We start from the raw sequence: 12387 nt of genomic DNA on the forward strand, positions 1-12387 counted from the left end.
CTACCTATCATGAGCATTTTTTTTATCTCCTTCATGTTACTTATCATAATCTGTAATTATATTTTTGGTCTGTCTCATCTACAAGCTGTAAAGTCTTCAGGGCTGGGCACTTGTGTATCTAGTTCACTAAGTATCACCAGGTTTTGGAACAGTGTCTTAGAAGATGGAAATAGCATTCATTGGATGAATGGAGTAGGAACTTTTCTAGAGATCCAAAAATACATTTTCTCCAGTTTCCTGCTCTACACCCCCCTTGCAAAAACAAGAAAAGAGATAGATTACAATTTCACCACATGTGCCCATCTGCACGAATTCTGACAGTCCTTTTCCAAACAGAATGGAATAATTTTCCTGGAAGTCAGCTTTTAACGTGAAATGTTATTTTCCCTAACCGCAGTTAGACCGCCAGCAATTTTATAGTTTGGTGTCTGACAAAGAACTTTCTCACCATCTGCTTTTAATTTTGAAAGGGCCCCCCAAAAGGCACTTTTGAAAACACATCGAAACAGAACTTAAGATAGCTTTAAAAGAGGAGCATAAAGTTTTTTCCAAAAACGGTGACCCAAAGGGTTAGGAATTAATTGATACTTTTTGACAACAAAAACAGAACAACAAAAAGCTTCAGCATTTTATGATAGTTGCAGATAATGACCAGAAAGAAACGAGATGTAAACATAGTAAAAAATAACTTAGATAATCTGAAAGTTGCAGAAGAAACATCTTAACGAATACTACAGACTTCTAATCCTGCCAGGGACATTTGAGGCGTTGCTTTACCTGTGATGCAGAAATTCACAGCAAAGGATTCTGTTTTCTTTCTTTTCTTTTTCATATTCTAAAACATAAACTATTCACAAATGGGACAAGATTCTCATAGAGTGTTTTTCAGTTTTGGGGAGACCAACACAATAATTTTACCAATTTTTCCAATCAAAATCTCTATTACTTGGTATTTAACAATATTCATCTAATTCAATCAAAGAAATGTTTATTGAGCAGCTATTATGTGCTAAGCACCTTATTAGACTTATATTTGGACAAGATGACAGGATCCCAGCTCTTAAAGTTGCCCTTAATTTAGAGGGCAGGGGTAAGTGTACTAACATATATTTTATATTTTAAAATGCATTGATGACAGGACATTTAAAAGATGAATTGCTGAAATCTGCCACTATGTGTAACTTTTAATGACCCATCACTGAAATATGTTATATGAGCATTTGGAAAATCTAGTTATTGTAGAATCTTGGGACTATGATAATATCAAGGGATTATAGAGGTTGATAATATCAAGGGATTATAGAGGTTATCTAATCCATTCCCTGTGTCAAATAATAGGAGAAGAAAATAATCCTAGAAAATAAAAATCCAGTCCATTTTTATGTCCTTCCCAATGTGACTTCCTAAAAATGAAGACACTTTTGTTTGAGGATAATGAAGTTATAATGGTAGTTTTAAAACAGATATTGTTGGAATTCTGCTGCTTTGTCCTTGAATTATAAGACTTAAGAGACAGAAAATTGATTTTTAGGAATTTCAAAAACGAAAGAGCTGAGAAAGAAAAATGTTTTCTATTTCCAGAAAGGAACAGAAGCCTAAATATTAAATTAATAGACAGTAAACTTTGTGTGGCATGGGACACACAACAAGGATATTTAACCAACCAAAACATCTTAATAAATGCAGTTATTCTAATCTGTAATCCACACAGGCCTTTTGGTGTTTTCTTTATTCGTGAAGCACGTACTGTGACTTGTCACCATTACAAATGTTCATTATGGTTCTTCTTTAAAGAAACCTGATATAGGAACTCCTTGTATAAAGGAAGACTTCCCCTTTTGTCCCCTGCCACTGGACACAGACCTCTTCAACCTGTGAGATCCTCACAGAGGCCTCCCCTTGCCATTTTTGCTTCTTCCGCTGAGTCCTTTGCTCCCTGTTGACATCCCCTGGTTAAGAAAAATTATCCAGAGCTTGGAAATAAATGTCTCCTCCTCCTCATACAGGGCAGTGCTTAACAAGCCCTAACCCACCATCAGAGATACCTCAAACAACGGGAAATGCACCTGTATTTGAGACTCAAAGTATTTACTATTGATTAATGGCTCAGACTTGGGAAGTTACATGTTAATTTAGGGATTTGTTTCCAGTCAAGATGCAAATGTTTCTGTGGTATAAAAGGTAGCCCAGAGGTTATGATGGTTATGGTTTCATTTTCCTGTAAGACATTCACCAGTTTAATATCTAACCTAGGAATCATATCCTAACATTCTTCCTCAAAATGTTTATAAATACCCAGTTCCTCAAAATCTCTGTATACCAATTTTACCATTTTCCTGTTCTTTTTTTTCATTCATTAATAAGTTGAATAAAACCTTTGATATATATTCAGTTCTTATTTGTATGAGTCAAGTTTTAACTTTTTGAAAACTTTATATATTTTTTGGAAGCTTCTGTTGCTTTTTCCAGCAAGGCACAGAATTCAGCCTTGCTCACCCCCTCCTATTTTGGGGGGAGAGGCATTATTTGTTTACTATATTAATATAGAATTAATATGGCCACCCTCTGGGAACTTTATGTGGTCTGTATGCTCCTAAACCTGTTTTCCTCAATACTTACACTGGGTTGAAAGGGAAGGTCTTAGATTTAAGGTCAAGTTTAAGAATCCTTGAGGAGCTTGGGCTAGAGAATAAATATTGTTAATGTTTCTGGCACATTGTGAGTTAAACTGTCATCCTTTTGGGGCTACTCAGAGGACTTTATCACACATATCTTGATATCTGTGGCAAAATGTAAATAGATTCCAACCAACTGTTGTATAAAAGACCATTTTGAATATAACCAGATGGTTAGATGGTGGACATCTGTCCTCTTTTCCTGCCTAGCATGAATTTCTCCGTCTTGTAACAGTACCTTGATTTTACTCACTTACCCTTGGAGTAGTAGTGGGAGTTTCAATTAGAATGTCTCATTATTTCCTGGGCAGGGGATGGGCACATGACCCCCAGCCAAGCCAACTTATGCTCTGGAATTTGAACCTTAAGTGAGTAACACACCATCTGATATAATGACTGGCTCATTTATCCCAAGGACAGGGCCCTGAAGAGACTGTCGACTGGTTCCTGACACTTAATTCTCCATAGCTGCCTGGATCCTGCCCTTACTGAGATCTGGTTCTTCAGCTTTTCTTTCTATTCTTCCAATCAATTCCTTTTTTGGCTTTTGTTAGCCAGAGTAGATTTCTAGTGTTTGTTACCAGAGAACACTAACTGACAGATTTGGTGATTATATGCATCTCATTAAAATGGAAACACCAAATATTCTATTGTTATTTTATTGCCTTTCAGAACTAAAGATAGTAATTGTAATAGCTAATAAATAGCATTTACTAAGTGCCTGCCACTGCTCTAGATTAGCCTATTTAATCCTCATGACATGGAGAAACTGAGGGATAGAGAGGTAAAGTAACTTGGTCTAGTTTACACACTAGTAAGTCATGGTACCAGGATTTGAACCCTGGCTGTCTGGTGCCACATCCCTTGTTCTTTTTTTTAGATTTTTATTTATTCATTTGACAGAAAGAGAACAGGCAGGGGGAATGGCAGGTAGAGGGAGAGGGAGAAGCAGACTCCCCACTGAGCAGAAAGCCTGACACTGGGCTTGATCCCAGGAACCTGGGATCATGGCCTGAGCTGAAGGCAGACACCCAACTGACTGAGCCACCCAGGCGCCCCTCACATCCCTTGTTCTTAATCAGATTTCTCCTTGGAACTAAAGACACCCTGTAAATTGATGGGAAAAGCCACCTTGCAGGTGATTCCTTGCTGCCGAGTGCCTTTTATTCTCAGCGTCACCTTTGCGTTTCACATCTAACACAATCCAATAGCTGGTTTGAAATTTTATGTTTGTTGAAACATTGGCATGAAGACAACGTTCTCTGCTTTCCAGATTTTAAGTGGCTCCACAGGGTGGACCAAAGGAGAGCTTTCAGTCCTCCAGGGTGCCTCTCTAGGTTTCTGGAAGGAATGGCTTTCCCAGCTTTTCTACACTAGCTCTGTGTAAGGGATCCACAGGGTCAGCAGCAACTCTGGACTCCTCCCTTTGGTGTACTGGATTCATGTTGTCATAGACAAAACTCTAGACTACAAATTTGGAATTAATCTTCGGTTTTCTGCTCCTTCCCCAGATCTGGATTCTCTGCTTTCTTTATATCTCTATTCAACACCCTGTAGGTCTGGGTTCTATTCTGGACCCCATCCAATTGAACATATCACTGATTGAAGGGATGATCACAGGAGACACCATGCTATGTCAGCATTTCCTCTACTTACCTGCCTAGTTATTATTACCTGATTAGGGTGAACCTGTCTGAGCACCAGCATCACTAGTGAACCCTTTACAAACATGCAGATTCCCAGGCCTATGCCAGACCTCTTAGAGGTGGGATCCAAGAATCTGATTTTGATGTCATTGAACCATGCACCATTTGAAACCACTGGTGCAAAGGAAAGACTTCTGAGATTGCTTGGGATCTTTGACCCTTAACATCGTCCTCAACTTCTCTGGGCATTGATTTCACAATCTGTAGAATTGGGAAACAAGGTCATCTCCATCCACCTCACAGGTTGTTGTGAGGTTGACAGCTGTGAAAACATTTTGGCAAAATGATTTACTATTATTATTTTCAAGGAAAGACAATTTAGTAGGTGTTTGTACTCTGCTAGGGAAATGGAACTTGCAAAGTACAAGTGTCACAAAACACAAAATTTTCTCAACTGCAGATTGTGTGGGATGTGTTTATACAGACTCATTGCCATTGCTGGGCCTGGAACTAAAACTAATCATAGAAGTCAGCCTTGAGAGTACTAGAGGGAATTCTCTGCCCGTTCCTCCACTATGTCCCAACCCCCTACAAGGAGGCCTAAAGTTAATTTAACAAAGGAAAGGTCTTTTGTTGCACCCATCTTCAGCATACACTCATGAGATTAACGAATTTACTTGGACTGACCCAACTGTGGCATACACAGCAAACTTTCTGTTGTCGCTACTTAAGAGTAGCTTTGGAGAAGACTGAGTGGTGGGGGTGGAGGAAACTGGTGCAACAGCTGAGCAGGGGGGGAGGGGCTGCTCTCAAGTGGGTTAGAAAGTGTAGACCAGAAACAATAGGGAAATTCGCACAAATGCACACACTTCAAAATCTTTTCCAGGACCAGCTCCTGGTGTGATACCTTGCATATTTCTAAGTGGGCAGCAACCTCATCTTTCTCACATCAGATTTGCCTGTCTTTTCTGGTGAGGGTTCAACTATCCTTGAGAGTTTGCTTGAAGAGATAAGCATTTTAAGTTTCTTATTTTACAGTTGGCTCATATGTGAGGAGACAGAGGAGAGGGAAGGGAGGGTAGGAATCTAATTTGTAACTCAACCTAGAAGCAGTGAACTTGATATCTGTCAGCTGGTTGATTTAACTGAATCTTATTAAAATTAGAATTTGGATTCCCCAGTAAAGCAGAACATTTTTGCTGGGTTCTTTCAAGATAGCTATCATTCCCTGGGAAGAAAAAATTGTATAAAGAAGTTTGCCATCAATTCTGCCATTTCCCTTTTAAAAAGAAATCATGTATGTTCTGTTCAAGGTCATGGATATTTTGGGATTGAGATAGCCAGCAATCTTGACATTTTTGATCAACACTTGCAAAAGGGCAAAAAAGCACATTAGAAAAGAATTACAGGAAGAGAAGCTCTGGCTGGTAGAAAGCAAAGAGGAGATATGGCCTCGCAAGCTTCAACCTTCCCCAAGCCTGGGACTCCCACTATCTAGTACCTCCAGTGACGTGTCTCATATCAGTTTCAGTCCTAAGGGACTGCAGACTCACACCAGTTGAAAACAAACACACCCCAACTGAAAACAACTCAGTCCCTGACTGGAGGTTAGTATTAAGGGAAAAGACATTTTGTTAGTTTCATCTTAACTGAACAGTACAAACAGATTTATTTGGAAGACAAATTTATTGTTTAGGCCTCTGTTTATTTAGGAAGAAAGAAAGGAAGGAGGGAAGGAAAAAAAACAAGGGAAGAAAGAAATATAGCTATACTTTTTTTTTTTTTTATAAATTGCTCTGCCAGGGTTTACGAGAGATGAAATGGCATATAGGACTGATTTAATATTCATTTTTTCCCTAGCAAGAGGTCAAAGAAGTGTGTATAACCCAACTCTTTTTTTCAGTAGTAATCATTTAGTGAAGTTTCCAGTATTAACATGCGAATCAATGTGACTTGAAAGCCAACGATAGCATATGCAGGCATATGTGAACCTTGACACCGCTCCTTCTCTCCCAGATACTTGCTTGCTTCTAGTTTCCCTGCCAAAACAGGCACAGGAGACCAGCTGGCTCAGCTCTTACTAGTGGGAGAAAAAATATGTACAGTCTGGATTTTGTTTTTTGCTTACACCAATGTATTTGAACTGGTATGTTTAGACATTTTGGGTGGAAAAGACCTCCTAAATCAGAAAGTCAGTCCTTCAGTAATGCAGAGAAAGCAATTGAAAACACACTCTTAGGGGCTATGAACCACGGTTCCCATTTTGCTAGAAAAATCTCACATCTCTTGTGTCATGACTAGCTCTTTCCTGTGGGAAAATGCAATTTAGACTTTCCCCTACATCTTTTTTTTTTTTTATCACATGCCTTTTTATCATATACTCATTCTTGAAGTTATCTAAGATCCATGGTGAATCCTTTCTCCCAGAGTGCTGATCTCCAGTGTCGTCACAGGGCAGCAATACTACCAGGAAGTCAGTCTGGAGGACTCAGAGGTCACTGAGTCCTTCCACATCACTTTTAGCCAAGCTGCCACAACTAAATATCCAGTCTAAGAACAGTGTGCTTCCTGTGTATAGTTTAAGACAAGTCCATAATTTCCCAATATTGTGGCTCCTGAGGCCCTCTAACATAGGGATTCTAGAGGTCCCACTGCCCTGGGGTATTTGGTTGTCTAGGTGAAAATGTAGCTTTTAGGATTACATAGTAATAACTACCTCATGGGATTACTGAGGATTCAGTGAGATAAGTAGGTAAAGCATCCAGTATAGTCCCTGACAAGCAGTAAGTGCTCATTAAAAATGTTAATTTCCTAGGTTAATTCACCGAGTTTTCCATAGTTCACTTGAATTAATTATATTGTCTAAAAGGAGAGCAAATGAAATCCCGATTGGGAAAGGGGCTGGGTTCCCAATCAGAAATAATTCTCATTTTGTGATGTTTAGTGGGGTTTAACCTCTAGGTATCATAGATCTTAAAACAATTATTAATGAATGTCTACAAAAGAAATTCAAGATAAAGTCTTAGAAGAATGCGTTGATCGTGACCTGGTGCGTGATTTACACAATGTATTTTCCATCTGTACTTGGAGATCTTTTGCTTTTACCTGTGATATCTATCCCTAGCAGTGCAAAGAGGGATCATATTGGAGTCCTGGAAGACTGCCAAATCACATCTTTGTTGAAGTGGTTGGTGCAGTTTCTGAGATGAAGGGAATTCCTGCTAGAAAGGACCTGTTTATTTTTAGATTTAAGTTTGTATCATGTGAGTTGAAACCTGGAATTTGTATATGAAATTGCTCTTGAAGGGTAAGATATATAGAGAGCCAGTTGTAACCAGTTTGTTTAAACTAAGCCTAGAGCAAGGTAGGACTGTGAGGGGGAGGGACAGATCAACTTGCCAGCATGTCTCAAGACTGTTCAAACCAGTTGAACATGCTCAGGGGAGCAGGATGCACCCTGGGGGAAACCAGATCCAAAAATAATGGCCTGTAAGCCTAACAGTGTAAGGGTGTCTTAACTTTGATCTGCTGAGGCTGACCTATTTTGACAAAGCTTTGCAAAGGCATAACTATATATTGTGGAAGCTCGTATACAAGTTAGAGATCAGGAATATGGATTTTCATCTGTGGTTGCAGACAGTAAGCTTAAAAATGAGTTTCAACCATCTGAAGTTCTACTTTTGATGGTATAGAGCACTGTTCAGCCCTTTTGTTGATGCCTGAAATGATGAGTATGGTAAAAACGTAATGTTTCTCAAGAGTCTGTGGACACCTAGGGGTCTGAAGACGTTATTCTCAGTTCCCTATATTTTGAGGTGTGTGTGTGTGTATTTAGTTCAATGATGAGATTTAAAATTATTGTTTACCCTTACATAAATAAGAGTTTTCTTTTTGCAGTGGTGATTTATAACTAAAAGATGCTTTCATAACTTGTATCTTAGATCAATATGTTTTAAACCCAGAGCTTGACATATTCTTGGTGATTCTTATAAAGGGATCTATTCTTTTTACTCAAGCACGAGAAACACTGTAACCTTGGGCAAATGATTCAACAAGCCCTAATTTCTTGATGTATAAAACACGATTTATTGTGCCTCATTCAGAACGTTGCTCTGGATTAAATGAGGACAATATTTATAAATCCTTGGGACTTAGTAGGTCCTAAATAAAATGTTAGTTCTCTTCTCTTTCTGAGCTCCTTTCCCATTCCATGGGGATTTACACAGTTACAAAACAGATATAGTAAGGATTCCAAGTCCAGATATTTAGTTTCCCTGATACTTAGTTCTTTAGGGAAAGAAGGTAGAATGGTTTGAACAAGTTGTTGCCATATGTCAGGCTTTTAGAAAGTTACACTAGTCATAATGTAACTTCAGATTCATTGAAAAGGAGTCTCATAATTGTGAGTAGAATGTTCTACATAATCCCAGTGTAACTGGAGTGCCTTATCTTTTCCAGCCTTCTACAATTGTTCTTTCCATTAATATCCAAATAAAAATTACACAAATTCCCATTTGCTTGCCCACAAGAAACTCATTTCCCTTCTGGGTAATTCTGAGAGTTCCCTAGAGTCGTGCCTGTCCTGTTGTCATTTGTCACTTTTTATTTAACTACCCTCTCAGTTCTTGATTGTCACCAACCATCTGGTCATCATATTCCACGTCAATCCTTGTTCCTCTTCTTTATAGCCCCCAAATGAAGACAGAACCCCTTCTTTCATATTCTAAGGCAGTGTTAAGAGAGACAGATACTAGATTATGGTGGTTAATAAGAATTAAGGGACTTGAAAGCTGCCAGTCAAAAATCTCTGCCCCTGGGTTCCCTCTCCCCACTCCATGAGAAGGCTTTGCCAGTTGGCTCTTTCTCCTTGGGTCCCAGCTGATGGACTTAGCTGGTCTTCAGATTCCATACATTTTCCTGTGCTTTCTTTTCACCAAGTCCCTGGATCTCAGGCCCTATTAATCTACTCACAATGCTCAAACAAGATAGTTAGATCTGTATAAAGACTGTTGCAGTGTTTTCCCTCACACCTTTGAAGCTGAAACATCTCCAAACTAAATATCGGTTACAAAAATCTATTCTCTGTTAATGTCAATTAGCTGACAGATTTTAGTCACTAATTATTTCTGTACTGTAATTTCAGTGAATTTGAACTTGATCTGCTCAAGAGATGGGCGTTGTAGAAGATGTAGGTTTGTGTGTGGGAATATAAATGACTCCACTTACGTGAGAAATCTAAAATAGTCAAACTCCTAGAAGCAGAGCATAGAGTGGTACATGTCAGGGGCTTGGAGGTGGGGAAAATGGGGAAGTATTGGTCAAAAGGTACAAAGTTCCAGTTATAAAAGATCAATAAGACCTAGAGATCTGTTGTATAGCATAGTACCTATAGTTAACAATGCTATATTGTATACTTAAAATTTTGCTGAGAGGGTAGATCTTATGTTGAGTGTTTTAGCGTAATAAATAAATAAACAAGGCACTAAGAAACTTTTTAAAGGTGATATATTTATGGCAGAGGTGGTTGTGATGGTGAAACTAGTAACCAAGGGGTTCATGGGACCACTAAGTGCAGCTGCAGACTAAGAAGCACAACTGCAACTTTTTGCCCAGACCTTTTTCACTTGTCCTCAAATATCCCTTACTCTTCTCCCTCAGAGAGGCGGATTTGAGGCTTGCCCTCCTGTCTCCTCGTTTGGCCACCTCTCAAACCTTTTGCTTGCTGCATACTAGATGTCTCAGTGATTGTCTTTGTGCATCAAGCAGAAGAACTTGGATTTGGTTACAATGGTTTCTCAGATGTACACTTACTGCCTAACTAATGAAGTTATATACATTAAATATATATGGCTTTTTGCATGTCAATCATCTCAGTAAAGTGTTTTTTTATGGGGCACCTGGGTGGTTCAGTTGGTTAAGCATCTGCCTTCAGCTCAGGTCATGATCTCAGGGTCCTGGGATCGAGCCCCACATCGGGCTCCCTGCTCAGCAGGGAGCCTACTTCTCCCTCTCCCTCTGTGCACTCTCTCTCTCTCAAATAAATAAATACAATCTTTAAAAAAAACTGATTTTTTAGGGCGCCTAGGTGGCTCAGTCGGTTAAGCGACTGCCTTCGGCTCAGGTCATGATCCTGGAGTCCCGGGATCAAGTCCCGCATCGGGCTCCCTGCTCAGCAGGGGGTCTGCTTCTCCCTCTGACCCTCCTCCCTCTCACGCTCTCTGTCTCTCATTCTCTCTCTCGCAAATAAATAAATAAAATCTTTAAAAAAAAAAACAAAACTGATTTTTTAAAAAAAGTTTATTTACTTATTTTTGAGAGAGAGTAAGACAGAGCACAAGTGTGAGGGGCAGAGGGAGAAGGAGAGAGAATCTCAAGCTGACTCCACACTGAGCTCAGACACCAACACAGGGCACCAACTCAGGACCCTGAGTTCACAACTGGAGCCAAAACCAAGAGTTGGACACTTGACCAACTGCGCCATTCAGGCGTCCCCTCAGTAAAGTGGTTTTTTAAAAAATATAAAAGATCTCCATGGTTCCTTTAAATCAGTTTCTATTTTATTCTAAAAGCACCTTTTTAGTATTAAGAAATCACATGCATTAAATTATCTTTATGTACTTATATAAATTTAATAATGAAATTAATAAAATTTAAGTATAGCTAGTGTAACTTCTCTAATTTTACATGGAAAGTTTGGTACATAGCAACAAAATTAATCATACTGATTTCCCACTTTAGGAGATATTTTTATTTCTTTGAATTTCTTTTTTTTTTTTTTAAAGATTTTATTTATTTATTTGAGAGAGAGAGAATGAGAGAGAGAGAGCACATGAGAGGGGGGAGGGTCAGAGGGAGAAGCAGACTCCCTGCTGAGCAGGGAGCCCGATGCGGGACTCAATCCTGGGACTCCAGGGTCATGACCTGAGCCAAAGGCAGTCACTTAACCAACTGAGCCACCCAGGCACCCTTCTTTGAATTTCTTAATCTTCTGGAAAAAATTGTTTTGGAGGGGGCAAGGAAGAGGGCATGGTATGTATGTTATTAAAATAAGTATATATATTTCAGTATCAGAGAACCATATTTGATCTAAAAATAAATGATTTGATTTCTAATACATTCGTGATGAGTTGCTTTTAAATTAGATTTCCACGAGATTATGATATCCCTACCTCAAAAAAGGTGAGGTCGTTATAAATATAGAGAACAAACTGATGCTTGCCAAAGGAAAAGGGAGTGGGAAGATGGGCAAAATGGGTGAAAAGGAGTGGGAGATATAGGCTTCCAGTTATGGAGTGAGTAAGTCACAGGAATGAAAGTCACAGCATAGGGAATATAGTCAATGATGCTGGAATAGTGATGAATGATGACAGATGGTAGCTACATTTGTGGTGAGCACAGCAAAAAGTATAGAAAAGTTAAGGGTTCCTGGGTGGCTCAGTTGGTTAAGCAACTGCCTTTGGCTCAGGTCATGATCCTGGAGTCCTGGGATGGAGTCCTGCATCGGGCTCCTGGCTTGGTGGAGAGCCTGCTTCTCCCTCTGACCCTCTTCCCTCTCACACTGTTTCTCTCTCTCTCAAATAAATAAATAAATAAAATCTTAAAACAAAACAAAGTATAGAGAAGTTGAATCACTACACCTGGAACTAATGTAGTATTGTGTGTCAATTACACTCAAATAAAAAAAAATTTTAAAAGTCAGGCCAAGTTCTCTTTTCTTTTTTGGGGGGGAGGGTATATGGATAATGTTTTCCCCAGAATTGATACTATACAAAGGTTTGAAATTTTGAGAAGGAACTTGAAATAAAATACCTCAGTCATAACCCAAGCTACCTTATAGACACATCTGATGGACCTTTCCATGTTTAAGTTATGAAGGAGAATTCAGGGAGTCCACTAGGTCTCGCCTTACACTCCAGGTGGGTCAGGGATGTACCCCAAATACAGATATTCACCTCTGTCTCTAAGATGTGTAGCTTCTCATAGTCAACAGGCACACTCTCTGGGTTTCAGGTGTTGAGGTACACCACCTACCCTAGGGAGGAAAAGGAAAGGCTTCATTGCCTCAA

The sequence above is a fragment of the Leptonychotes weddellii genome, chromosome 3 (assembly GCF_054177405.1).
Source record: "Leptonychotes weddellii isolate Sample4059 chromosome 3, ASM5417740v2, whole genome shotgun sequence".
Lineage (NCBI taxonomy): Eukaryota > Metazoa > Chordata > Mammalia > Carnivora > Phocidae > Leptonychotes > Leptonychotes weddellii.